Raw genomic sequence first — 25,944 nt, 5'->3', positions numbered from 1 at the left:
TGATGGCCCTTCTGTGGGGACCTTGGTGCTGTTGGCATTTGTAGATACCACTACATCCTCTAGAAACCCCTGACCTGGGTGTCACTGAGTTGTCATCCTACAGAAATAGAGAAAGGGTGAACATCCTTCCTCTGATCAGTCATAGGTCACTGTGCACAGGATTTCAGAGCTCATAAAACTTGTCTGCTGGCCAGTTCCTCAGTGTCTGTGGGCACCCATTAGCTATGCTGTAAGGAATCCGGCTTGCTCTTTGTGTTCTGTGAAGCTGAACAATGGGTCACTCTCCTCTGGAAAGCTGCTGATTCCTTCAAAGTTCAGTTGAAGCCCACATTTTTCCCCTCTGAATAATGCATGAGCTTGATTCCCTCATGTGCTGCTAATCTACTATGGAAGAAACTTCCAACAACTTTCAGCCTTCTTTTCTGATATCACTGTAAAGAATTCACCAGTTCAAACAGGGAGCAGTTGTAATCAGACTTTGGCAGGAAGGTTGTGACCAAAAGGTAAGAGTGGGAGAGACCCAGAGGATGTTCGTGTGGGCATGCAGGAAGTCAGGAACACTGACTTTTGAAACAGCTTCCAACTCAATATCGCTCACTGACGGGTTTGTACTAGGTGGAAAAGTAAGCCCTGCTCCCCCGTGCACAGCAGTGAGCATGTATTCTGTTGAGGAAATACCTCTTCCATGCCCCCTTCTGAAATTGAGGAGCCAGTCAGTAGTCAGCACTCAAACATTATCCTTCCATTATCATCATTGACCCTATGAACTGCTAACCTTTATTATTTACCTGTAAGAGTAGAAAAGTGAACCATAATTTATAGTCTCCTGCTCTAGCCTCTAAAAATGTCTGATAAGCATGCTTAGTGCCTACACAGGCAAAGGAAACAGGTGAAAAGGCTTCTAAGGGTCTTATCCCACTCTCTGGAACAAAGGAAGATGCCCCCATGTCTGTATACCTACTGTTTGCCAAAATGGAATGGATTTCCCTCCAGATCTACTATCAAATCCACATCCTTCAAGACCCTCATTTCATTCTACTTCTTCTCTAAAGCTGTTTTCCCCAGAGGATGTCATTTATCCTTCTTTTAACCCCATAAGTTGAGGTAGAGTTTTATAAATTTTGGAAATTCTTGAGGTCCCCAGAGGTCCACTGTGGCAGGTCTCTCTATGGAAGAGGAGCACAGAGCAGGCAGTGAAAAATCATACAATCATGAGGTTTCTAAAAGAACTTCAGGACCTGGTCAGTCAAACCTTTATATAAAAATGTAACTTACATGTGCTAGTTAGCTCTTAGAAGGAATGAGCGAGAATAGAATCCAGGATATTTACTAAGGGGAGGCTCTCTGAAGGATGAAGTATATTATAAGGGAGGTAGGAGAGCTCAAAACAAACCTCACCTCTTTTGTAATTTTGCCTCAAGCTATCCCTGAAGCCCACAGTGACCTTCTTCCCTTGTCTCAATTCATGTGCACCTAAAAAGCAACATGGGTGTTGTTTAGCCATTTCTTTCTTCTCTGGCTTCTTCAATGTGCTGACCGTGTTCTGCTATGGTCTCAAGACGACTGAGGCAGTTTCAGGTAACACATGTTGACATGAGGACCAAGGCTGGCTTCATGGGGTGGCCAGTGCAGTCATGCAAGGTGATTGCAGGGTCAGAAGGGTGCCATGCTTGGGGTCTAATGCTCTTCAGCCATCATCTTGAAATTCTTAGTAATTTTACTCTGGATCTATGTTTTGTTAGTGAAGTCCAGCGGGACTATGGAGCATGTCCCAAGGGCTTGGAGCCTTGACTTACATTCAGTCCTGCCTCATCACCTTGCTGGAACAGGTTCTGGGCCACTGGCACCCTGGCTCCTACCCAGCAACTGCTGCCCCCTCTTGCCTCATCGGGGATCTGGGCACAAGTTCAGAGAGGGCTGGGGTCATGCATGTTCTGCACACTGAGTCACAGGGAGAGAACCCAAGTGCCTGTAAGAGTCTGCCCTCATTCCACACCTGCCATTGTGTCTAAGGGAGCACGATATTAAATAGCAAATGAAAAACATCATGACAGGTCAAGAGAGATGGTAAAAGAAAGGAAAAGGCTCTTTTCCTGCTTTTTGAACAAGGGTACCCCACATTGTAATTTTTCACTGAGCCCACAAATCATGTAGTCTTGGTCCTAATGAAGACTTCCAGCAGAGCAAAGAGACTTTACTGTACATCTGTTTTCTCTAGTAAGGAAAATCTTTTCCAGACACCCTCCATAAATTTACCCTTAGTTCCAGATAGCCCAGATTTCAATTACTTGTCTATGTCTAAGCATTGAGAGTTCTGTGATTGGCATAGACCAATGCAGATTAACTTTTGGACTGGGCTGATTTCCATCTCTAAATCTATGGCAGCTCCAGGTACCAGAACAAAGTCAGGTGAGAGTAGGGAGTAGGATTTAGGTAGAAAACCAATAATGTCTCACTCTCTTCTCTCCCTGATTCATTTTCTGGTTCATTCCATCTTGTAGGCTTGAGAGACCAAAAGGGTCTTCAGAGATAACCTAATCCAGTGCTTCTCAATACTTTTAACATATCTACAAATGACATCACACAGTGAACCCCAATATCAGAAGACATTAAGAAAAATAAAGGGAGCTACTCTAGTTGAAGTAAATGAGTTTGGCTTGGGTTCTAACAAATTAGGAAACCATTATCCCTAAACGACAGTTTGTAAAGCCAATTCAATGGTGCCTACTTAAATATGCCCCCCAAAAATCTTTCTGTGCTGCTTAGTTTTTTTCAAGACTTCAAAAATATCTTTAAAATTGATGTTTGGTAAGACATGTGCACTGCAGCTTATTTCATTTTCTAACTGAAGAGCAACTTCTTTCCTCTCTCTGGGCACATAAAATAAATTATCCCATCAGGAATGATACTCTAACAATTAACGTTTTTCTAGTTTAATTCTTGTTTTGATCTAGGACTTAGCATCTCACCAGGCCTTCTGATGTTTGGTTACTAGACTTAATTTCTGAAACATCAGAATTGCATTAAAATCTCCAAGTGTTTGGAATTGGATGGCATGATTGACTAGGAGAATGTTACTGACAAAAAACGTTTTTGGAAATTGCTTTTGTTTTTCCACTTCAACTTCTCAGCTGTTGGGCAGGCAGATTCTACATCTTTTTTTAATCATTATCCCAGAAGATTTTTACTCCAGCCTTTCAATATCAACCACTCAGGTATGTCCCCACAGAGTTACAGTGCAACCAGCCCAGAATGTTGGGAGAGGAAATCTAAGCTTGACTTTACGCAGATTTCAGAGAAAACATTTGACAACTTGGAAAGATCTCAACAGTTTGTCTTAACCCCTCCACATTCCATCCACCACTTAAACATGGTATGAATTCATTTACCACATAGCCTTTCCCAAAAAATATACTCTGTAGTTCACAAAACTCCACCTCTGTACCCACCCAGTCAGAAACAAAGTACATGTTTGTCTGCACAGGAATTCTGAAAATGTAGGCCAAGCTCTGAGGTTTTCACCACAGAGACTCCACCAGAATTAACACAGCTGCCTGGGAAAGAGACGAGCTCAGGCAAAATGCTTTGCACAAGATTAACTGAGCATCATTAGTTAAGGGAGAAGGGAGCACCTAAGACTCATACATGCTATAGCATCTCAGTGATCACTTTGCAGTAAAAAAATCAGCCTCTAGTTGAGTTAGGCCCAGTGCCCTGAGGCTTCCAAGGTTTCTTAGCTCCGTTCTAATATTAGGCCCAGGACAGCAACTTAACTGAGGCCAGTTAACTGAAAAGAGTGCACAGGATGATGAGGTAAATAGTGGGGATAGGTCAGTAAAAACCAACCTCCAATATTGGGAAACAAAGAAAATCCCAAGACTTAGAATACCCTATTGCTTGAGCAACATCTTTGTTATATAGAAGAGTACAATGGAGAACAAGAATCTTACTTGCACCTAATTCTAGACTAATGCAGGACTGCCAAGCTAGTTCAATCAATTTGAATGGCATTTAGGTATGTGGGAGATACACAACTTATCTAATATCACAGGATAACAACATAGGATAACAAGACTTGTGAAAGTATTTTGCAAACTAGGTAGATGGTTTTCTTGTTATTTGGTGCAGACTCCTCATTGCACAGAGTCAAACTGAAACCCAAAGAGGTTGAGTGACTTGCCCCGAGTTACATGACCTCCAGGCTCTGTCTCTCAGGCCGATCACCGCAAAGGACACAGATATTTAAAAAATACCCACAGCAGATTTTTCTTTGATTAGTTCACTTTACCAAATACATTATTGTGCATATAATATCTCTAGTTACAATCTGTCTGGAAACCAGCATCATTCACTACAGTAATTTCTAGATGGGAGTTATTTGAAATGAATACATTCCTGTAGCTTGGATCATTCAGGTGGATTAGGAACTCATAGAGCGGTATGAGCACAGAAAGGTATATTATTTGCCTTCTATGTCTGGTCAGCATCTCCCTGAGAAGTTTTCTCCTAAGATAAAAGGGAAAATCGTAGTCACTCACTGGTGATAAATGACCTAAAGCTTGGGGAAGCTTGTTAGTCATACTCTTTAAAGGGCATTTAATTAGCTACATGTTGTCAGCCTCCCCAGGCTATAACAGTGTCAGAGTCACCTTGGCCCCTGGCTGTGGGGGGTGGGGTAACAAGGGAGCAGCCATGGCTTGAATAAAGAGAATGAATCATGGAGATAGGAAAGCCCTGGATTAGAAATTAAAGCCCTGGATTATTTCATTGTTTTAGTTGAGGGGACAGCAAGAAACAATTTCTTATCAAGAGAAGAGACAATTTTGTGGAGGCGTACTTCCTTGATTTTGTAATGCTAGAAAATAGATTTTGTAATATTTAGAAAATAATTCAATGAGGTGTGCACATTTGGCCTCCAGTTTTGCCACTCACTTGGCATTAATCTGATACAAACTGAATATAAGCATCTTTTTGATCTGCTGTTTCTTGGCCATAATGTGTAACCTGGTCAGTTCACCAGTCTATGGGATTCTGTTATACATGTGTTGGCACACTTTGCAGTAAGAGGTCAGGTTAGTAAACGTTTTAGGCTTTGTGGACCATATGGTCTCTGTCGACACCAATCAACTCTGCCATTGCAGTGTAAATGTAGCCATAGACAATTTGTAAAGAAATGGACATCGCTGTATTTCAGGAAAACTTTATTTATCCAAACAGGCAGCTGGCTGGATCTGGTCCTTCAGTCCGTAGATTTCTGGCCCCTGTTCTAAGTTCTGAAGATTTTGGACTCATTATATGGAGTGAGAGAAGTGGGCAGGTTTTAGGGGGTTTGGGGTAGCTCTTAGGCTAGAGGAGAGCCATATAGGAGTTGAAGGAGAGGGTGGGGTTATACCCTACTCCTAGCCCTCTGTGGGATTGGGAGTCTGGGGAGGAGGTGATTTGGAAAGTTCTAATTACTTTAAAAATATACTGAGGTTCTCATATAACAGTTCAAAATCCTCTGTGTGTGAATTGGATGAAGTTATCCTCTCACTCGATGTCTTGATTCTTTTGACTACAGATAGTGGAAATAAGTTGAAGTGAGGTTCCTCTCCCATCTCTATCCACTGCCATCTCAAAAAAACAGAACATCACTTGACAACAGTTACAGATGCCAAAGAATGTAAATTTTGAACTTACACCTCAGTGTGTGGTTAAAGATAATTTTGGCCAATGCAATGTATTTGCAGGCATAGAGACAGAAGGCTTGGGCTCCTGCTGTGTGTGTGTGAAACAGAAAACAATTCCATTTGACTAAATGGTAGGCTTGGTGCCAGATGCCAATCTGACTGAGGCAGGCTCACAAGTGAACAAAGCTAACCTCAGCCTCCTCTTCCTCCTCCCCCAAGAATCTATTAAAAGCCTGAAAAGGGCTGTTTAGCATCAGAGTGAGACATGATGCTCAAGTGCACATTTCCCAGAATCAGAAGCAGTGGCAGTTGCAGCCCAGTATATACTCCTGCCCCAGCACGCAGAGGAAGCTCTGTAGAACTTCCAGGATGTGGGGATTGGGGCAGGAAGCGAAAGAAAGTACATATTATTGAGCCATGTAACACAGCTGCAGGAGGCGGAAACTTTCAGAGCCCAAGTCCGTAGCTGGTAAGCTTTTCTCTGCTTTGCTTCTCAAGTCAAATTTAGGAAAGGTCACGTGAGGCCCAGAGTCAGGGGAGCCGTGGTGGGAGAGTGAGAGGAGGGCCGGAAGGGGGCGCTAGTGCAGCAAAGGGGAAGCAGACAGGTCCCCTTTGAGGGCCAGGGGTGCGCGTGCGCCCGCTTCTTCTCCCGGCTCGTCTCTCAGCCCCGCTGCGCTCCCTGCGGCCGCTGACAGCTGGGCCCGCTCTGCCCTGGCGCCCGCCGCCCTCTCATCGCGTGTCAGCGGCCGGGTGCCAGCGGGGCGGCAGCGACGAGGACATTTTCTGACACTCGGTCCCCTGTCCCGGCAGCCCTTCCCACCCCGTCGCGTAATTCACACGGCGAGGGAAGGGAAAAGCATTGGAAGTGGCTGAGTATCTGACCTGGGTCAAAGTTTAGAGAACAAAGTTTAAAGAAACATGTTATCACCCCAGAAGAGTTTGTGGCAGTTTTAGATAATTTAGTCCACCACTGACCAACATAGCAAGAGGCTACAGGGGAAGAAGTAAGAAATGAAAGTGAAGACATACCTTCCAACAGGCAAATAATTTTTGGTAACCGAAAATGCACCATGCTACAAGTGGTGCAAACAGATGGAATATGCAGATAAGTTGGAGGCTGTCATTGAAGAAGATGATGGCGACAGTGGATGGGTAGATGCATATCACAACACGGGTATTACAGGAATAATGACAACAGTTAAGGAGATTACGATGGAAAGTAGGAACAGTAAAGAACCCCAAATTGCTCAGTATTATGTAAGGACGAGGAAGATGAGGACGAAAGTGAAACTGCAAATATGGAAGAATATTAAGAGACTGGTTTTAAACACAAGGAAAATACTAGAAGCTTGAAAAGCCAAAACTAATGTTGGAAGTGAAGATGTTAATTTGCAAACCAGAATTTACAAACTTTACAGATCATATGAAAAATATTCCCAGACTCTAAGACTAAAGTTGTTTGGCTTTGGTGAGCAAATGCAGTTTTTAACAGTTGGGCACATGAATGAAGACATCAGTCAAGATCATATGAAGAAAACAGTCGGTAATTGAGAATCACCCTCATCTCTCACCTCCTATGTGTTGGGTTCACCCACGCAGGCATGCTGAAGTGAGGAAGAAAATCACTGAGACCCTTGCAGAGGGTAGGGAAGAGCTTGGTGTTCATCTGAGTCTTCTAATTTTCTTGAAATTTGTACAAGTTGTCCCTCCAACAATAGAATTTGATTACACAAGACACTTCAGTATAATAAAGAGAGCATAGAATCCTAATTATTGGTTCTAATTTTTAAAGAATTAACCCACGGATGTGAAACTCTTGACCATATTCACTAATACGTACAATTTTTTCTAATAAAGGGACTTACATGTTTATGTATTCAATAAAAAGAATAAATGAGGTGATGGAAAAGAAGCCTTTGATTCATGCTGCAGAAGAGGACCTGAAACTAGGTGGAAAAAATCCCCAGGGACTCTGAAATTTGCCAGATCTTCCAAATGTTTGCTTATATAGACACAAAGTAAATTGTTTATCAACTAAACAGGTTTTTATTCTTTACATTAAAAACGTATTATGGAATCTTTCAAGCATGCAGGAAAGTACAAAAGCATGTAACCATCACCCATGTATCCACTATGCAAATCTATCAAGTACTAACGCATCTGTCATATTTGTGTCACTTTTTAAAGAAATAAAATGTTACAGATACAATTGAAGCCCCATGTGTGTTATTCTCTTCTCCCATTTCCTTTGCTGTGTTCTCAGGAGTAACTCCAGTAATTTCTCAATTTGGTGTGTATTTTTCCCAAGCATATTTTATATAATTAGGTATGTGGAGAGAGAGAGTGAGAGATATTTATATATGTATATATATATACATATCATCCAGATATTTTTATATTTATATATTATAATATTTATATGTTATAAAACTTATTTTATAGGTTTTCAATTTTTATATAGTGTTATGATGTATATATTGTTTTGCTAAACATGTTGTTGAAATTAATCCATGTTGGTACATAGAACCCTAATTCAGACACTTAAATTGTTGTATTGTATTCAATTGTATGAATATACAAACTTTAACTGGAATATGACATTCATTCAATCTTCAAAATATAGTTGAATGTCTCCTGTGCTTCATACTGTTTTGTTTTTTTAAAAGCAGATTTATTGAGATATATTCACATACCATACAATCCATCCAAAGTGTACAATAAATGGCTCTCAGTATAATCACAGAATTGTGCATTCAGCACCACCATCAATTTTAGAACATTTTTATTACTCCAAAAAAGAAAAACTCGATACCCCTTTTACCCCACTGTTACTGACCTTTAGCATCGGTGTGGAAACTTTGTTACAGGTGATGAAAGAATATTAAAATATTACTGTTATCTATAGTCCATAGTTTGCATTAATGTATTTTTCCCATATACCACCCTATTATTAACACTTTGTAATAATGACATACATTTGTTCTCGTTCATGGTAGGACATTCTGATATTTTTGTACTATTAGCCACAGTCATCATCCACAACAGGGTTCACTGGATTATACAGTCCCATGTTTTATCCTCTAGCTTTCCTTTTAGTGATGTTCATGACCCTAAACTTCCCCTTTCAACCACAATCACACCCATAATTCAGCACTGTTAATTACACTCACAATAATGTGCTACTATCACCTCTATCCATTTCCAAATATTTACAATCAACCTAATTAAAAATTCTGCACATATGAAGCATCAGCTCACTATTCTCTACCCTCATTCTATCTCCTGGTAACCTATATTCTAGTTTTTAACTCGATGAGCTTGCTTATTATAATTAGTTCACATTAGCGAGATCATAAAATATTTCCTTTTATGTTTTACTTATTTCACTCAACATCATGTCTCAAGGTTCATCCATGTTTTCACATACATCAGGACATCATTCCTTCTTACAGATGAATAATATTCTGTCATACATATATACACCCCATTTTGTTTATCCATTTATCAATTAATGGATACTTGGGTTGCTTCCATATTTTGGCAATTGTGAATAATACCATTCTGAACATCTCTGTGAAAATTAATGTTTGTGTCCCTGCATTCATTTCTTCTGGATATACATCTAGTAGCAGGATCATATGGTAATTCTATGCTTAGCTTCCTGAAGAACCACCAAACTGTCTTCCACAGTGGCTGCATCATTTTACATTCCCACTATCAGTGAATCTCTACACATCCTCTCCAACACTTGTAGTTTTCTGTTTTTATAATAGTGGCCATTTTAGTGGGCGTGAAATATCATCTCATTGTGATTTTACAGCATTTCCCTAATAGCTAGTGATGTTGAACATCTTTTCTGGTACTTTTTAATCATTTTGCAGTTCTTCTTTGGAAAAATGTCTATTCAGATCTTTTGCCCATTATTTAACTGGGTTGTTTGTCATTTTGTTGTTGAGTTGTAAGATTTGTTTATATATTCTGGCTATTAAACCCTTATTGGATTTGTGGTTTCCAAATATTTTCTCCTAATAAGTAGGCTGTCTTTTTCACTTTCTTGACAAAGTCCTTTGAGGCACAGAAGTGTTTAATTTTGAAAAGTTCCCATTTATCTATTTTTTCTTTCATTTCTTGTGCTTCAGGTATAAAATCTAAGAAACATTGCCTACCACAAAATCTTGAAGATGCTTCCCTACATTTTCTTCTAGGATTTTTATGGTCCTGGCTCTTTTATTTAGGTCTTTGATCCATTTCGAGTTGATTTTTGTATAAGGTGTGAGATAAGGGTGCTCTTTCATTCTTTTGAATAAGGAAATCCAGTTCTCCCCACACCATTTGTTGAAGAGACTGTTCTGTCCCAGTTGAGTGGACTGGCCAGCCTTGTCAAAAATCAGTTGACCATAGATGTCAGGGAAATTCCTGAGCTCTCAATTTGATTCAGTTGGTCAATATATTTATCTTTATGCCAGTACCATGCCATTTGGACCACCACAGCTTTGTAATTTGCTTTAAAGTCAGGAAGTTTGAGTCCTCCAACTTTTTCTTTTTCCAGATGTTTTTGGCTATTCGAGACCTCTTACCCTTCCAAATAAATGTGATAATTGGCTTGTCTCATTTCTGCAAAGTAGGCTGTTAGAATTTAGTTGGGATTGCATTGAATCTGTAAATCATTTTGGGTAGAATTGACATCTTAACTACATTTAGTCATCCAATCCATGAAAATGGAATGTCCTTCCATTTATTTTGGTCTCTTTAATTTCTTTTAGCAATGTCTTGTAGTTCTCTGTGTACAGATAATTTATAGCCTTGGTTAAATTTATTCCTAGATATTTGAGTCTTTAAGTTGCCATTGTAAATGGAATTCTTTTCTTGATTTCCTCTTCAGATTTCTCATTACTAGTGTATAGAAACATTATTGATTTTTGCAACATGCTGATCTTGTAATCTGCCACTTTTCTGAACTTCTTTATTAGCTTTGTAACTTTGTTGTAGAATTTTCAGGACTTTCTATATATAAAATCATGCTACCTGCAAATATGGAAAGTTTTATTTCTTCCTTTCCAATTTGGATACCTTTTATTTCTTTTTGTTGCCTACTTCTTTAGCTAGAACTTTTAGCAAAATGTTGAATAACAGTGGTGACAGCAGGCATCCTCATCTTTATCAGATCTTAGCAGTAAAACTTTCAGTCTTTCACCATGGAGTACGATGTTAGCTGTGCATTTTTATATGCCTTTTATCATGTTAAGGAATTTTCCTTTGATCCTTATCTTTTAAATTGTTTTTATCAAGAAAGGATGCTCAATTTTGTCAAATGCCTTTTCTTTGTCTATTGAGATGATCAGTGGTTTTTCCCCTTCAATTTGTTAATGTTTTGTGTTACATTAATTGATTTTCTTTTATTGAACCATCCTTGCACATCTGGGATAAAACCCACTTGATCATGGTGTATAATTCCTTTAATGTGCTGTTGGATTTGATTTGCAAGTATTTGGTTGAGGATTTTTGCATCTATAGTCATTAGAGAAATTGGTCTGTAATTTTCTTTTCTTGTTGCATATTTACCTGGCTTTGGTATTAGGATGATTTGGCTTCATAGAATGAGTTAGGAAGTGTTCCCTCTTCTTCAACTTTTTGGAAGAGTTTGAGCAGGATTGGGATTAATTCTTCTTGGAATAATTGATAAAATTCATCTGTGGAGCCATCTGGTCCTGGACTTTCCTTTGTTGGGAGGTTTTTGAGGACCGATTCAATCTCTTTACTTGTGATTGCTCTGTTGAGGTACTCTATTTTTTCTAGAGTCAGTGGAGGTTATTCATATATTTCTAGGAATTTGTCCATTTCATCTCAATTGTCTAATTTGTTGGCTTACAGTCGAGCGTAATATCTTCTTATGATCCTTTTTATTTCTGTGGGTCAGTAGTAATGTCCCCCCTCCTTTCTGATTTTATTTATGTGCATCTTCTCTCTTTTTTTATTTGTCAGTCTCGCTAAGCGTCTGTCAATTTTACTGATCTTCTCAAAGAACCAACTTTTGGTTTTGTCATTTCTTTCTATGGTTTTTTATTCTCAATTTGATTTATTTCTGCTGTAATCTTTATTTCTTTCCATCTCCTTGCTTTGTGGTTAGTTTGCTGTTCTTTTCCTAATTCTTCTGGGTATGTAGTTAGGTCTTTGATTTTAGCTCTTTATTCTTTTTTAGTGTAGGCATTTAGGGCCATAAATTTCCCTATCAGCACCACCTTCATTGCATCCCATTAAGTTTTGATATGTTGTGTTCTCCTCTTCATTCCTCTCAAGATATTTACTGATTTCTCTTGCAGTTTCTTCTTTAAGAGTGTATTGTTTAACCTCCATATATTTGTGATTTTCTAGTTCTCTGCCTGGTATTGATTTCCAGCTTCATTCCATTATGATCAGACAAAGCATTTTGTATAATTTCCTTTTTTTTTTTTTATTTTTTTAAGTTTATTGAGACTTGTTTTGAGACCCAACATGTGGTCTATCCTGGAGAATGATCCACAAGCACTGGAGAAGAATGTACATCCTACTGTTTTGGATGCAATGTTCCATTTATTTCTGTTAGGTCTAGTTCATTTCTCATCTTATTCAAGTCCTCTGTTTCCTTATTAATCCTCTGTCTAGATGTTCTATCTATTAATGAGAGTAGTGTGTTGAAGTCTCCAACTATTGCTGTAGAGAGGTTTATTTCTACCTCCAGTTTTGTCAGTGTTTGCCTCATGTATTTTGTGGCACCCTGGTGTTTGTGTGGAATATCTTTTTCCAAACTTTCACTTTCAACCTATTTGTGTCCTTAGGTTTAAGGTGAGTCTCTCACAGACAGCATATAGATGGATCATAGTTTTTTTTTTTTTTTTAATCCATTCTACCAATCTGTGTCTTTTGGTTGGGAAATGTAATCCATTTACAATCCATGATATTACTGTATAGGCAGTACTTAGTTTGGCCATTTTATTTTTTGATTTGTATATTTCATATCTTCTTTTTGTCTCTCTTTTTTACCCTTTTAGTTACCCTGACTGATAATCTTCATTTCTACATCATCTTCCAAACTTCTCTCTTCTATCCATCCAGTTCCTGGCTGGTTTACTAGCTGCCCTGGAAGATGAACTGAGTCCTGGAGCTCCCTACTCTGCCACCTTACCTCCTACTCTCTCATTTCATACTGTTTTATGCTCTGGTTGTATAGAAATAAATAAAATAGACAAAGTTTCCTGCCCTTGTGAAATTTACATTCTAGCAGTAGAGATATATAGAAAACAAGCAAATATGTAATAGAATGTCACTTTTGATTAGAGGGATGAAGCAAAAAATAAAAAAACAAAATAATGAGACAGCAATAGAGGAGATAAAGAAGATGCTATTTTAGAAAGCCTCTTGGAGGAAGGCCTCTCTCAGTTGGAAATCTTGGAATAGAACTTTCAGTTGATTTCCAAGTTTTGTTATCTTAAACAATGCTGCAGTCAGCATCCCTATGTATAGCTGCTTGTGAACATGAGGGAGCAAGTCTCTGAGCAGCACAGCTCAACTTTTGTCAAGCACAGAAAAATGAAAACACACATATGGCATATTCATGTAAATGGATGAGGCACCTTGTTGAGTGTCCAGAGGGGACCAGGCCAGTGCTGCAGACCACTGCAGTCCCTCCCTCTGCACCTGTCCTCAAGGCTGCAGGGACAGATACCTCAGTGTACATGTGACCCATGCAGAGCACACTGGGGGCTCTCTGTGGATCAGTTGTGATCTCGAAATGGAATTGTTGGGCCCGAAGGAGTAGGTACATCTTAATCCTAAGAAGATAATGCTAAATAATTGGTCCTCAATTAATACTGTCCTTAATAGCATCTGAGATGTTCCATTTCACCATATCCATTCCAGCATTTGGTATTATGAACTTCAAAAATTTTTCTAAATTAGTTAACATTTGCTTTTTCCTGATTATCAGTCAGGTTGATCATCTTTTCATTTGTTTATTGGTCACAGATTTCTTCTTCTGTGGTCCATATCCCTTTCCCATTTTCCTACTGTGCTACTAGTCTTTTCTTAATGATTTATAGGATGGCTTTTATAATCTAGGTACTAATCCTTTGTAGGTTGTAAGGAGATATCATCTCCCAGTCTGTGGCATGTCTTCTAAGTTTGTTGGTTTGTTTTGTTCCACAGACATTTTACATTTTACTGTAGTACAATTTGGAAGTATTTTCCTTTGCGCCTTTTGTCTCGTTTAAGACTCTTTCCCTATCCTGAGATCACGTTTTTCTATGTTTTCTTATAATAATTTTCCTGTTCATATTTAAGTCTTAATTTCACCTGGCATTGGTATTTTGGATCCATATTAATGAGGTTTATTTTATTTTACAATGACTCTAAGTCCAATAACCATTTATTGAATTGTGCTTTATTTCCCAACTGATCTTCAGGGCCATCTTCATAAACACATGATCCTTCCCGTACTTTGAGGAGAAAGGGCTGCAGAGGGCATCAAGGCTCTCACCAGGCAGCTCCTCATGGAGCTTGAGGTGGCTCCTGTGCTGGCACTCAGGAGCGGAAGAAAGTCAAACACTCGAGGGAAACTTTACTCATGCATTTATGACTTTTTGTAATTAAACTTTGGAGAGAACGATCTGACTCAGACCTATTTAAAATTACAAGTGAGTTAGTCATCCTAAGTTCATGCGCTATTATCCTGAGCTGCAGCCTTCAGAGCATCACAATGAATCATAGCTGAGGTATGGTGTGTGCTCCACAATTCTCCACAGACTAGAGCCAACCATCAAATTTCATACATTTTTGTTTTGAGAAATGTAATTAGTTGACCTACAATAAACACACTCTATCACTTAGGAATGTTTCGCTCTGTTTCCTGCAAACTGTGAGACACGTGCATTATAAACCTCATCTATTATTAAAACAATTTGTCTTTTAAAAAAAATAGCTTGGCAGAATGATATTGGAATTAAACCAATTCAACTTTCTGGACTTTAAGATGGCACAGATCCAGACTAAGAATCAGAAAAAAGAAAATAACAACCCTCAGCTATTTTAATTAACAACCACCACCACAACAAATCAACTATTTGAAGAAAAACTTCACAAATAACCTTATGGCAGAGATTTCTGTTAATGGAATTGCCATGGAAATGTCAACAAAGGAAAAGGGAAAGGAATTTAACCTTTACAGGACACTTAAAATGAATCAGTCACCACACAAAGCACTGCTATATATGCTGTGTCACTTAAACTTTACTACATCCTTAAAAACATTTAAAAAATTCCCACTTTCATGATGAGAAGCTAAGGTTTAGGAAATTTGATTAACCTGTCCAGAGTATAGAGCTGGTAAGATGTATGTATAGGTTGGGGATTCAAACCTGGATTTATATTGCCCAGAGTCTTTGTTCATCCATTTTCCAATATACCTTTTGGTTCTAGCATTCAACACATCAGCCTAAGAATTATTATTCAAAGGACCATGCTAGCTTCAGGGCCAGGGGTCAAGGCATAGCTTGGGACTGGAAGTGTTGTAACTACCTTAGTAGTTATTGCATAAAATATCCTACAGGTACGGGATAGCAGCTCTTAACCTTGATATTTCAGCAGTGAAATAAATATTCACAGCAAATAAAGAAAAACAAGATAATAAATATGATTATGTGAGTTCAGGTAAGATTTTCCTCTAAATGAGTTACAAAAATTTTGGTTCCAGAGCTTTGGGGATTTGGGAATTGCAGATAATGGATTGTGTATCTGTTTTTATGACTCAACACTTCTGGGAAACTATAGTTATTATTTGGGGGGAGGTGGTTGAAGTAAAACATGACATCATCTTTGCATAACATTTTGCTATTATGCCAAACTGTTTTCACACGTTATTTAACCTTCAGAGTAACTATATGAGATAATTTCATTGATGAGGCTGCTCAAGCTTAGAGAGCTTGAGAAACTTGCAGAGGGTTATGGCCAGCAAACAGCAGGATGGGAAGGACTTAGATCCTCTGACCTCAGTGAGAGATCTGATCCTAGTTTCTATTTCCAGTAGAAAAGTTTCACCTTTTTCTACTATGGGGTCTTGCAAATCAATAAACCTCACCTGAGTTTAGTTTCCTTGTCTATAATTTGGCACAGATCTCTATTCTGCCTGATTCAGAGGCTTGTAGTGAGAAACCAATTATATTGTACTTATGTGAATGTAAGGTCTTATTATTACCATGCACCTGCATCCATTCTGCCCAAGGCCTCTGTGTGGTTTTGTCAGGACAGGGAGCATTATCTGTGATTCCCTGGTGAGCTCATCAGAACTCCTTGCCTGATGGCCAGAAGGGGACCTGTCCTCTCCTGCTGAGCCTAAGTGCATAGCCACAGCTGTGAAGCTCGCATTTTTAAACTTTCAGCTCATCTCTGAGCGCATTCCATTCTCATGATGTACACATTTTAAAGGACATTTGTCTCCAAGCATGCCAGAGGAGAAAATTGGAACCTTTGTTTTGTTTGTTTTAGTCTTTGGATCTTAGAACACATAATTCAGGTAATAAAAATTATGTCATATCACACGTTTTATTGTGCATTTCCATTTAATGCAGAGATACATAATTGGATGGAGGTTATCTCTCTTTTCTTTACAGTCTTTTCAGGACCTCATTTAAAAACAGCAATGGCAAAATCTGCTTCATGGAAAAGCTCTTAAAACTTGTGTCCAGAAAAATGTAATAAAGGACTTTATTATATCAGGGATTCAGTGGAAATGCAGACCAACCCAGTTCCTGCCTATATATTTTGAAGGATACTTCTTGCACTATAACACTGAAAGAAAATTGAACATAGCCCTTTTTCCCAACACTGACATCATGGAAATATTATAGTATATTTGCCATTTATTTCCTTCTAATTTCACAAGCACACCAAATTTCAGATATATATAACATATTTAATATAATTTCATTTGTATATATGTGTATATACATATTTACACACATCTTTACATTGTGAGGGCTCATTTATGCAAGAAACATTAATTACCTCCTGTGAATTAGCCACAATGTGAGGCACTGGGGCTAAAAATGAATATGATGTAGTTGCTAACCTTTGGGAGAATGACATCCATGTAAATGAATAATGTATCATAAGAAAGTTTTAATAGTTTATTGAAAGTCCCAGGAGAATGCCTAGGAAAGTGTGTATATCTCAACTAGATTAAAATCTCCTAGAATCTATGACTATGGAGATAAAGCTTTAATTCTTTTTACATGGTATGTGCTTAATTCATATATAATTGATTAATACAGTTCACCTTTAAAAATCTGAAAGGCATTATTCTGGAGAAGTGACCAAACTTTGTATTTGAAGGTGATGCTTCCTATAGTGATTTCTGCAAAGGATGCACCAAAACCAACCTTTTTTTCCCCCGACTTCTGCAGACATTAAGGTGTTTTTTCATTTATTAGTAAGTTCTTGACCTCCAGAAAATTAACAATTAACATTGGATCACACATATATGGTGACAGAGAGAGATCTAAGGGGGGCGGGGGAAGGAAAGACGGAGGAAGGAAGGAAGGAAGGAAGGAAGGAATGAATGAATTTTAAAAAAGGAAGCATGGTTTCCAAATGATTCAATCATTTCTTTGCTAGCACACTCATATTTCAAGCTAGGCTTTTTGCCTTTAGGCAGATATACCAGGTCATATTTCTGTTAGTACTTGGTAATTCTGATAGGAGATGACATGGGAACAGAGGTGGAAACTCTTGAACAAAATGTAATTAGGGGATTGCCTGTGGATTTTAGTGAATCTTGGATAACTGAAATTGGCTCTCATTGTTGTGACAAAACTGACTGGAAATGTACCCTTGGATGGGATAATAGAGAAAGGAATTCTCTAAAATATTAAGTTAGTGGCCTTGGCTTTTCTCAGCATTATGTGATGGTAAGGTTGTGTTTAAGTACAGAGACAGAGTTGTCACCATTAATTTCTGTTTATGAGGCATTTTGAAGAAATTGGAGTATAAAAATAATAAACCAATATTGTTATTTTCAGGTATGTGAGCTGTAAAGCTGACACTTTAGCCCTCTGGCCATTTTTCAAGACATTACCTAATACATTACCTCGTAACGATGACTAGAGGGAAACATTTTCAAAAGCACAGTAATAAAGTGCATCTAGTAAAGCTCACCCCAGGTCTTGTGGCAAAACATAGGTATCAATACCCTTAAAAGGAGTTAGAGGGTACCAGCTGTCTCTGTCCACTCGCAGCAATATCACTTATATCCTTCAAGATACTCTGTTTCACTTTAGGACAGAAGTCTTAGCAGGTAGACTGTGACACAAATTGTACCTAATTCTGCCCCAGGGAGGAAGAGCCTTTTGAATCACTGTGACAGGCAGAACTTGATCTTCCTCTTCATCTTTAGTCAGTGGGAAAATATAGCCTTGCTCTTGCAATTCTGCCTCTTAGCAGTCTCTGTCCGTAGGAAGGGGCAGGGTTGGGTCATATAGGCACAGAATGAAGACAGTGGCCTACAAGACACCACTAGGAACCTGCAAAAGGCTGCACTACTGACAACTCTGCCAGCACCAGATTTAAGGACTGAGAGCTGGCTAAGGGACTAATTGCTAGGGGCTGATTGTGGGGCTCATTTTTTGTTTGTACTTGTAAAAGTAAAGTGAAAACTGTATCTTTCTCATACTCAGAGTATATACAAGCAACATCTCAATTAGCTCAGTTCTCTCCCTGAGTTATGATTGATCTATCTTCTCTTTCTTTCTTGCCTACTTTTTATCCTGTGTGCTCCACCACCCATGCCCTGCCACTTCCTATGTCATGAAGGTCATCTGAGATGGTGGTCTTAACACTGCATGTTACAATCACCTGGAGAGCTTTAAAAAGAATACCTACGTTGGGCAAGGTGGCCGCATAGAGAGGAGTGGAAGCTAAGTAGTCCCCCTGGAACAACTAAAAAAAACCAGAAACAACTAGTAAATAATCCAGAATAACTGCGGGGGGACAAACGAGACCGTCCACTCATCATACACCAACCTGAATTGGGAGGAATGCCCAAGATCACAGCATAAAATCTGTAAGTAAAACCTGCAGATCCAAGTTGCGAGACCCCTTCCCCCATAGCCCGAGCTGCAAAGCCTCATGGTGCCAGAGAGAAGCTCTCTCCCAGCAAGCGAATATAGCTCAGCTGAGCTCCAACTGGGGTTTTAAATAGCGAGTGTGAACTGCTCACTACAGGTACGAATTCCCAAAAAACAGACAGAGGCTTTGGGTGACGACTGACCTTGGAGAGCTGGAGGGTCGCCTTGGACTAGTTCTGAAGGGAACTATCTGTTTCTTTTTCAGCTCAGTGGAGAAAGCCCCAGTCATTTTCAGTTTCCAGGGCTGTGACTCAGAGAAGGGTGGAGACAGCACAAACAGAGAGAGAGACCATTGAAATGCTAATGACCTCCCCTTAGGGGGTCTATCTTCTCTAAGAGGAAAGGGGTGGGGCCCTTTCCATTCAGAACCAGACCCCAGAGCCTGGGGAAACATGGCCATACCTCCTCACGCCAGTCAAGAATTATAGGCTAACAGGCGTCACCTGCTGGGCAGAAAGGCACAGTGACCTGAGGCATCAAAGGGTGGAGCAATTTTCTAAGACACACCCACAGGGAAATCAGACACTGAATATTTCTTCCCTCTGAGACCTGAGCCTGTTCTGGTCTGGGAGAACCTGATTTGGATAACTAAGGAAACCATGCCTAGACAACAGAAAATTACAACCTACACTAAGAAAAACAAAGTTATGGCCCAGTCAAAGGAACAAACGTACACTTCAGCTGAGATACAGGAATTTAAACAACTAATGCTAAATCAATTCAAAAAGTTTAGAGAAGATACTGCAAAAGAGATAGAGGCTGTAAAGGAAGCACTGGACATGTATACGGCAGAAATCAAAAGTTCAAAAAACCTACTAGTAGAATCTATGGAAATGAAAGGCACAACACAAGAGATGAAAGACACAATGGAAACATACAACAGCAGATCTCAAGAGGCAGAAGAAAACACCCAGGAACTGGAGAACAAAACACCTGAAAGCCTACACGCAAAGGAGCAGATGGAGAAAAGAATGAAAAAATATGAGCAATGTTTCCGGGAACTCAAGGATGAAAGAAAGTACAATAATGTACGTATCATTGGTGTCCCAGAAGGAGAAGAGAAGGGAAAGAGGGCAGAAGCAATAATAGAGGAAATAATTAATGAAAATTTCCCATCTCTTATGAAAGACATAAAATTACAGATCCAAGAAGCGCAGCGTACTCCAAACAGAAGAGATATGAATAGGCCTACGCCAAGACACTTAATAATCAGATTATCAAATGTCAAAGACAAAGAGAGAATCCTGAAAGCAGCAAGAGAAAAGCGATCCACTACATACAAAGGAAGCTTAATAAGACTATGTGCGGATCTCTCAGCAGAAACCATGGAGGCAAGAAGGAAGTGGTGTGATATATTTAAGATACTGAAAGAGAAAAACCGCCAACCAAGAATCCTATATCCAGCAAAGCTGTCCTTCAAATATGAGGGAGAGCTCAAAATATTTTCTGACAAACAGAAAATGAGAGATTTTGTGAACAAGACACCCGCCCTACAGGAAATACTAAAGGGAGCACTACAGGGTGAGAGAAGACAGGAGTGCATGGTTTGGAACACAAGTTTGGGAGATGGTAGCACAACAATGTAAGCACACTGAACAAAGATAACTATGAATACAGTCGAGAGAAGAAGGTTGGGAGCATGTGAGACACCAGAAGAAAGGAGGAAAGATAGAGACTGGGACTGTGTAACTTAGTGAAATCTAGAGTGCTCAACAATTGTGATAAAACGTACAAATATGTTCTTTTACAAGGGAGAGCAAGCAAATGTCTGTGGAGAGCCGCTTCCCGGGTTGGGGCCTAGTGGACGGGCCGCGACCTGCTCTAGAGTTAGGGCCTGTTGGACACGCCAAGACCTGCTCTCGAGTTACCCCCGCCCATCGAGTGAGCCAAGATGGCGCCTGCATCCCGTTTCCGCATATGACGCATGGGGCGGCGGTTGCCTGCTAGCCTATTGTACACGCTTACGTAGTGCCTGCACATTGGTTGTAACTATCGTATATAAGAAAGTGCCCGCGCTAGCCTCGGAGAGACAGCCCACAGGGAGCCGTGCCTGACGGCCGCATAGAGGTTGTTCTCCCACGGGGTGTAAGGCCTCGCGTGGAATATGTAACAGAGAAAGTTTTCTTCCTGGCTCCAGTAAAAGGCTTGCATTCACTGCCGCTGTGTGCCTCAAGTGTCAGTTTGTCTGTGTCTCTCCCTCTTTCCCTCTGTTCTCCTTGCCGGCCGAGGACAGGACGCGTGGGACCGAGCGGGAGGGCGCCGGACGAGTGGTGGCCCGTACGGGGCCTTCGAACACTCGACCAAGCTCTGACCAGCTGAGCTGGTGGTGGACAGCGGACTTCCTGCGCCCGGCCAGCGCGAGAAGGTGAGTGCTCCTTTTACGTGAGAGTCAGGGCCCGTGGATTCTCAGGCGGTCCCGGGGACTCGGAAGAGCTCTCCGAGTGGTTGAAAGTACAGTGCCGACTGCAAGCATGGGGCAGTCTGAAAGTTTATCTTTGTTAGCTAAAAGTACAGTGCCGACTGCAAGCATGGGGCAGTCTGAAAGTTTACCCTTGTTAGCTCCTTTAAAAGCCCTCCTGAAGCAGAGGGGTATTTCAGTTAGGAAAAGCTCCCTACAGAAGTTTCTTAATGATGTTGAAATTTTTGCCCCCTGGTTTCCCTCCTCCGGCAGCCTCGGTCTGCCTTCCTGGCTGAAGTTTGGTCACGATATAGATTGGGCGCGTCGGACTAACGTTTGTCTGAATCCACCTTTAGTCCCTATATGGGAGACCGTTCGCGCGATCCTTGAACTGGGGGTTGGCCGCGAGCCACCCGGGAGGCGAGAGTGTGTGCAGCGGTCCAGGCACTTAGAGGAAGAGAGAGCCGGCGAGAAAGGGTGGACTGGATGCAGATGGGAGCTCCCACCTGGGCAATGTTTCCTTGACATTGAGAGCACACTGCTGGGGGCAGCCACGTTCTTGGAGTTGTGTTCCGTGTGTTGCTTGGGAAACTCTCCTTTCTTACGGTGGGCATTTTGATGCTGTTGACTGGAATGGATGCATTCATGTTGTGGTGCTGCTTTGAGGAAAGACTGCATGGTTTTGTTCTCGGGGAAACATAGTTCATGGTGGCGGCCATGTAGAAGAGGTGCTGAGTATATAAATTATATAAACAAAAATTTGATCTGGACAAAGGAGCCACGTCTTTCAGTTTGCTGTTGAATTGTACTATTAAGAAAATTTCCTATACTAGTAAATAAAACAGTATTTGTCTGCTCATACTTTTGACACCATGTAGGACTGTCTATTTGCATAAGAGAAGGAAATGTCCTGATAAAGAGTTTGAGGTCTTGCTTTCCAGAGAGATGATTTAGAATTGTCTTTAAAACATAACATAAAACAAAACAAAAACCTCATTGTACTATCACAGTACAAATCATTTCCATAACATGCACTGGAAAGTTTTTCCCTGATGGATTGTCTTTAGAGTTTAAAGGAATCTTATCATATAGCTGCATGCACTCTGTACTAAAATGGTGAACTCTTTTAATTTACAGATCTTTGTTTGCTGATAATTTTATTTTGCAGCGGCATAAAAATTTAAGATTGTGGATTAAAAGAAACTCTATAAGGTGGAAAAGGAAAAATTTGCTCTGAATTAATATTAATTTGATTCAGAAGCATTTAAAATCTTTAGGAGACATAACAATTCGAATCAGGGCTCTGGTTCAAATATGATTTTGATATAAAGCACATGGTGAGCTTTCTGTTTGAAGACAACCCTGTGTTGCTCCACCATTACTTAGGTTTTAAAGCTATAATTAAAGGCCTTAGCCATGCCCCAGATTTTACGCTGGCCATCTTGTAATTTCACAAGTATCCAAAATTAAGCTCCCCTTACTAATAACCTTTCCAGGGTAGAAGTCTCTCCCTGAGAAAAATGTTTTTCTTTTCTCTTCCAGCGCATCAATAACTCGTGCTATAACCCATCCGGAGACATCCAGTCCGCACACAACCGGAAGTGGAAAGCAGTCCTGCTTACAGGGTCTTATACCATAGTGAGGAAGACTTCTTCCTCCGCCTGGAAACAACTGCAGTTCCTGCCAGGCTGCAAAAGCGAGAACCCATCACCGCCCTCACGGTTGCCACCCTCCTAGGTCTTGCAGGCGCTGGTACCGGGATTGCTGCATTAGCCAGTCACAGTCTCGCCCTAACTCATCTCCGGGCTGCTGTCGACGAGGACATCCGTCGCCTACAAGACGCTATTTCCCATCTTAAAAATTCTATTAATTCCCTCTCTGAGGTGGTGCTCCAAAACCGCCGAGGCCTCGATCTTCTGCTCCTCAAAGAGGGAGGCCTCTGTGCCGCCCTAGGGGAAGAGTGTTGTGTGTATGCCAATACCACAGGTCTTGCAGAGAACAGTCTAAAGAAGGTCCGGGAAGGACTGGAAAAACGTAAAAGAGATCGTGAGGCTGCCAGTTATTGGTCCAGTTTCTTCGCTCTCGTCCTCCCATATATCCTTCCCTTTCTTGGCCCCCTAATAATAATTATTCTAGCTCTTGCTTTAGGACCATGCATCATTCGCAGAATCGTCCAACTTGTGAGGAAGCAGACCGGTGCTATCTTTTACCAGCAACTCGCCACCTCTGATGACCACTGCTCCGGAGGACCAGCCAATCCTCCGCGACCCCGTCGCCATCGGTCGGCTCGACGGCCACGAGGCTTTTCTCGGTCGCAAAGGCATCGCACCGACGCCGCGCTCCGGCTTCTCTGAACTGTTGGACTTTGAACCTCCCTCCGCCTGTGACTCCTTCACCTAGCCCACAGCAGCTAAGCCATCGACAATCGACAAAACGCCTTGTCACTGCTGAGCCCCCGACTCGCTGAACTATCGTTGATTCCCTTTACTCCTCCCTCATATTGAACAGCAGGCTCTCGACTGATCGATCCCCTTCGGGGTGGGGCACTCTGGGGCAGGGTTCGCGGCAGAGTCCATAGCCATATCCCGGATTTAGCTGATAGTTCCAGCAGTCTCAAATTTTGTCTCAGGCGAGTCTCGTAGGCGGGAGCCCGGTGACGGCCGCACGGGGCTCTGGCCATTGCACAGAGACGCCTAGTGACGCCTTTGACGCTGGATGCCACTCTCCTGTCCCGACTATCACTACCCAGTTACAAGGCAAAGTCCGGTAGGGAGAGTCACGTCGTTTCCAGCTCACGGGCTCTCCGGTCTCTATATGAGGTAAGCATTCTGGTCGGTGCCAGAGGTTCTGCCGTGAAATGGCAGGGGCCTAGTCCAGACTCCCCAAAGCACCAAAACATGTAGTGGGTCACTCAAGCCCACGGGAGTACACTCATCAATGGAGACACTGGGTGAAATATATAAAAAAGGGGGAGATGTGGAGAGCCGCTTCCCGGGTTGGGGCCTAGTGGACGGGCCGCGACCTGCTCTAGAGTTAGGGCCTGTTGGACACGCCAAGACCTGCTCTCGAGTTACCCCCGCCCATCGAGTGAGCCAAGATGGCGCCTGCATCCCGTTTCCGCATATGACGCATGGGGCGGCGGTTGCCTGCTAGCCTATTGTACACGCTTACGTAGTGCCTGCACATTGGTTGTAACTATCGTATATAAGAAAGTGCCCGCGCTAGCCTCGGAGAGACAGCCCACAGGGAGCCGTGCCTGACGGCCGCATAGAGGTTGTTCTCCCACGGGGTGTAAGGCCTCGCGTGGAATATGTAACAGAGAAAGTTTTCTTCCTGGCTCCAGTAAAAGGCTTGCATTCACTGCCGCTGTGTGCCTCAAGTGTCAGTTTGTCTGTGTCTCTCCCTCTTTCCCTCTGTTCTCCTTGCCGGCCGAGGACAGGACGCGTGGGACCGAGCGGGAGGGCGCCGGACGAATGTCAATCTTGCAAGGTGTTAAAAATGGGGAGGCATTGGGGGAAGGATGCAATCAACACAAACTAGAGACTGTAGCTAATAGAAACATTGTATTATGCTTCCTTTAATGTAACAAAGGTGATATACCAAGGTAAAGGCAGATAAGAGGGGGGGATAGGGGAGGCATGTTAGACACTTGACATTGGTGGTATTGTCTGATTCTTTATTCTACTTTGATTTAAGGTTATTTTTCCTTTTGCTGCTTCCTAGCTGTCATTTTTTTGTTTCCTCTTTCTTTTGCCTCTCTACCTTCTTTGACTCTCCCTCCTTCCTTGTGGAAGAAATGTAGATGCCCTTATATAGATAGTGGTGAAGGTGGTGAACACTATAAGAAATCCACATGTAAAGTCTAGTAAATTAAAGAGATAGCATGAGAGGCATAGGAAAAAAAAAAAAAAAAAAAAAAAGAATACCTACACCTGCACCTCACCCCTAGCGATTCTAATTCAAGTGTTCCAGGCATCAACATGTTTAAACACTTCACCAGATGATTCTAATATACAGCCAAGGTGAATAACCATTGACCTAAAGAGTTTGAACTTTTTTTGGTGGTTAGTAAACAGCTAGTAATGTTTCTGAATAAGGGGGAGTGTGAGAAAGATAAATTTGGTGGCATTATGTAGGGGATATTAGAGAATGGAGGGATTGAAAGTGGAAACCATCAATTTTTCAGTTCTGTCAACATCTGAAAGGGAATCATTTGTTCATAGTGGCTGGGGTGTCATTGCAGGTGAAATGATTCCACTCAAATTCTTTGTTTAAACCTAATTAAAATTTTGTTTAAAAGTCATTTAAAAATGCCTTCTTCTGTTGTAAAATATGAAACATTCCCAGAATGCATTTATATAGAGGAGAGTTTTTAACTGATTGGCTTGCAGGCATAGCTAAGAAATGTATGTGAATCTTCAATTTAAATTTCAAACTAAGGACAGATACAGACACCATCAAACCTATTCTCCCATGTTTTTTAGGTGATGAATTCCCTCAGATGGTCTAGCTAGAGGCCAATGAGACTTGATCCAATCAGATTAGAGATGGGAATGTAAACAGTAATGCAATCCATTCATTCCAGATCAAAGGGAGTGGGGCTATTGCAGTCACCATTCTGCAGAGATAATACAAACAGAAGATAAGAAATTGGGAGAGTTAGTTATGCAGCATATTCATGCTCCTGAAAGGGAAATACAATTACACGTTAATATTGTTCTCTTAT

General features: G+C 41.0%; 1 pseudogene; it reads left to right on the top strand.

Moving 5' to 3' along the window:
• Positions 1–1,766: 1,766 nt before the first annotated feature.
• On the top strand, positions 1,767–7,431 carry LOC119543710 (annotated as a pseudogene).
• Positions 7,432–25,944: the final 18,513 nt, after the last annotated feature.

This window comes from Choloepus didactylus, chromosome 9, assembly GCF_015220235.1.
Source record: "Choloepus didactylus isolate mChoDid1 chromosome 9, mChoDid1.pri, whole genome shotgun sequence".
NCBI lineage: Eukaryota > Metazoa > Chordata > Mammalia > Pilosa > Megalonychidae > Choloepus > Choloepus didactylus.
This window is presented reverse-complemented; position numbering and strand designations above follow the sequence as displayed.